This window comes from Dipodomys merriami, unplaced genomic scaffold (assembly GCF_024711535.1).
Source record: "Dipodomys merriami isolate MVZ:Mamm:240054 unplaced genomic scaffold, mDipMer1.0.p SCAF_252, whole genome shotgun sequence".
Taxonomy (NCBI): domain Eukaryota; kingdom Metazoa; phylum Chordata; class Mammalia; order Rodentia; family Heteromyidae; genus Dipodomys; species Dipodomys merriami.
In genome coordinates this window covers 1,160,578-1,164,965 of record NW_027203960.1, presented here as the reverse complement: position 1 = coordinate 1,164,965, position 4,388 = coordinate 1,160,578, and positions in this window count along the sequence as shown.

Genomic DNA, 4,388 nt, shown 5'->3' with positions numbered 1-4,388 from the left:
CTCTGGATAAGAAAGGATGTGAAAAGTAAGGACTGTCTTTAAATGTGAAAGGAAAGAAGACAAACCTCAGAAAGTATAAGTATTTAGCAAATGGTATGAGTATGTCTTGAAATTGGAGCTTACGATAGAGCTGGTATAAAATTGTTAGCTGTGCTATACATAAAGTCCGGATTGGTGTACTGATGTGGAATATTCTTTGTCTTACCTATATGCCTACTGCAATCTAAATGCTGGTTCAGTTAGAGCCGCCAAGTAGACTCACTGGCAGAGGTAGTTCTCTGAAATCGCCTGGAACTGGACTTCTCATGAAGCAAGGTAGCCTCTGTATTAGGGAAAGATTGGCCTTGGTTAGAAGAGTCTGAGGGACTGTGCCATGTTTTCAGCCCCTCTTCTCATGGTCCCCATGGGCAACAACCCTAATAACTGCCCTGGATGGTGTAGTTCTCTTCCTTCTGACATTAAATGTAGGTCTCCATGGATGATGACCCTGACTTCAACTATTGCTGCCCACCTTGATTCTTACCTTCCTGATGCTATAAATTAGCACTTGTGTAATTAATGCATTAATGTCATTCATACAAAAGAGGATTGAGGCCATAAAATTAATGGAAATAGGAACTCAATATGATTCCATCCCAATGGAAAAATTGAGTCAGTGATTTGACTCAGGAACAATAGGAATACCAATTGAAAGAGTAGTTCATGCCTCAGTCTCGTCTAAAATTGGATGCAATAATCCTAGGAACCTGATTGATCCTAATAAATAGTTTATTAAGCATGAAAAGAATAATATTCCTTTTATGGCAGTATAATAAATGACTAAGAGTTGGTAGAAATATACTAGGTGTCATTCAATCATAGCTAGACGGCTCTGGCACTCTTTACCAATATATATTTATTTGTATAGCACCGTCTGCCTATCCATGTATCACTGTTTTGGCCAAACCTGGGGCTGGATATCAGTATCTGGGAACCATCTGACAGCTTCATTGGCTAGAGGCTGCAATGCTCCCAATCATCCATTCGTGAATTGGGCCTGGTAGGCCCTGAATTCAGATCCCAGCCAAAAATTTAATCTTGGAGTAAGAAGCCGAGTGTGACAAACATTTTCCTTTTATGGGACAGTTCTTGCTGTCAGGCATGATGGAGAACATATCTACAAATCTGGATGCTATGTGATAGGATGTAAACAATGTTGTAAATGTAGAGGTGTCATCAGAGTAAATAAAATAATAGGAAAATAAATGAATAATACAAGAAATAAAATGAATAAGCACACCAAACACAATATAGACTGAATATCTGTATGGAAGTATAAATCCTATCTTTAAAATGAATATAAGGAGTATGTTTTCCAGGCCTGAGGCTTGAATTCAGGCCTAGGGAACAGACCTGAGTTTCTTGTCTTCAAGCATGGTCAGATTCTCTTCCCTCACAGTGCTGCATATTTACCCAGACCTTGAGTTCACATCCCAGGCCTGGCAGAAAAAATGGCATGAATTGCAAACCAGGGAGCTAAATAATTTTTTTAATTGCGGGCTGTTGGGGAAGCCATAGTTTTTCCTGGCAACATAGGCCTACAGTTCGAATCCCAGTTATGCCACTTCCAGATGGTGGGAGATCCTAAGGGACTCGTTCTCATCCACAGGAATAAGGATGGAATGTTATCAATGTCATGGTTGAATGAGATGCTCATGAGTGATACTCATATAAAATTAGACTTCATGATTTCAGTCAGCTGAGTGATTTTATTTAATATCATATGAAGCATTAAAATAATACTATTTTTCAGTAGGATGCAATAATTTCAGGACACTGATTTACTTAATAGTTTATTAAGGATGAAAATAATAACATTAATTACATGGAGCATAATAAATACCCAAGAATTGTAAAAATGTAGTCTATATAACTGAATACTGGATAGACATCTCTGGCACTCTATAAACACATACATTTATTAGGGTACTACCATCTGTGTGTCAATCTGTTCTTATTTTCTCAACCCCTGGGGTTCGATCTAAGGTCCTGGGAACTGCCTATCAGGATAGCATGCTGACCCTCATCCTTTCTTGATTTTGTCCCTGTAGGCCGTGAATTCAAATGCCAGCACTCCCAAACAATGAACGTGGAGCAAGAAGCTGATGGTGACACATGTTTCTTTTTCTGTGAAAGTCCTGGGTGTCAGGAATAAGTGGAATACAGATGCAGACCTATATCCTATTTAATCATGTTATCAATGTTCTATGTGCCATAATAGTCAATAAAGTAAAGTCATTACATGAATGAAACAAAAAATAAAATGAATAACTACACTGAACACAATATGGAATCAACATATGTATATAAATATAAATCATATATTTAAAATGTACATGAATAGGTTGTTTTCTAGTGCTGGGGATCGATTTCAGACCTAAGGAGCACACATGAATTTCTTCACTTCAAGGAGGCCAGCTTCCCCTTTCCACACTGTGCACCAGAGTTACCCAGACCAAGAGTTGCAATCCCAGTCCTTGAAGAAAAAATAGCAATTTTATACTATGTTATGCCCAATTCTTAGGTATTTCATTCTGCCTACATTTAATGAATGTGATTGTTTAAATGCTACATAAAGTATGGATTAAAATCGATCAACATCCTTTACTATAATTGTGTATAATTTTATCCTAGAATCATTCAAGAACTGTCCATTCAGTCATAACATACATCACATTCCATTGGTATTCATATAGATAGCAATGAGTTTCTAAGGATCTCCTGCCATTTGGAGGTGGCAGGACCAGGATTTGAACTGTGGGCTCCAGCTCCCACCATTTTAACCTGTGGATAGGGAACTCACTTGTCTGTCCAAGAACAGCAAGATTAATGATTAGGCAGGCACCAGTGGCTCTCAGCAGTCCTCCTTGACACTTACAAGTCTGTGAAGGGAGGATCATGGTCAAATTCACCGTAGGCATGAAAGTCCTTGAGACCCCTGTCCAACTTCAGTGCCAACAAAGACAGAAGTAGAGCAGTGTAGCTCTTGTGGTAGAGGGCTAGCCTTGAGCAAAAGCAGCTCACAGACTGTGCCCAGATCCTGAGTTCAAGGTCCGGGACTGGCAACAAACAGACATATACAACAATCTGTGCAGCCATCCAGCTAAAGCAGGTCATCCTCTTGTCCCCAACAGAATTGGAAAGAGTTCCCTGGGAAAGGGGCTGGGGGAGCCTCTGTCATCTTGACTCTGACCGTGCTGCCTACATCACAGGATTCCAGCCACACCTCATTCTTTCATAGTTCTTTCTGACCAATGGGATACAATAATGGTGGCCACCCCACATTCAATGTTGCCAAGCATCAAGATCCCCTCTGTTGGTTGACACCACCACCAGCAGTTGAGGAAGGTAGAGGTGGCTGAGTGGTGAGCTAGAAACATGAGGCAACTTTGGAGTAGAGTAGGAAATTGATGTCCTTGTCAGCGAGTGGGAGAATAGAGGATTTCCCAGAGCCTGGGAATGTGGCCAGCCCACCTTTCCCATTCCAGTGCTCAGATGTCTGAAACAACAAGACTCCATTAGAGAGCTGTGGGCAAGAAACTACTGCCAGAACACTGGCAAAAGAATCCTCCCATTAGACTTGCAACAGTCAAAAAAACACCGAACATGAAAAAGGGAGGGATCCCCAAGACAAACAGCCAAAGGTGATGCTGACTGGGGGCCTCCCCTGCCTTTGGACACAGTCACAGCCAACAGGGTCAAGAATATCAAGGGTTGCGATACCACCAAGGATCTGGAGAGGCGCTAGCGACACATGGTGCCCACCTTGGACTGCAGCAAAAGAGGAAAACCAGGCACTCTGTGCCAAGATCCAACCACTGAAGCAGGAAAAGACAGACCTGCAGGATCGACTGGAGAAAGAGAGGGACAATATAGCTGAGGTGCACGAAGAACCAAAAACAGAGCTAGAGATCCACAAGCCACCCATACAGAGGTTGGTTTCTGCAGAAAGTGATTTACAATCTGCAACGGCCTAAGTGAAGCAGGTTGGCCAATGACAGAGAAATGGAGCAAGAAGTTCTCACCTGCCACCTGCCGTCACTGCTGCACAGAAGGAGACCGAAATGTTCTTCGAACAGCTGAATGATGTGACACTTCAGCTCGAGGAAAAGACCAGAAGCTTCAATGACCTGGAGCAAGTGAATACAGTGTTGCAGGAGAAGCTGGAAGCACTCTGGACACAGAAGAGTAACAGGAAGAACAGAATCTGCAAGTTCCAACAAGTGCTGGAGGAGCGGGAGGTACTGAAGAGACTACTGGACAACCTAAGCTTTATGGTGACCTCAGAAAATCTGGAGAGAGACACCTTCACAGAGAACCTGTGCATTGAGAGTTCCTCATGGAAGGAG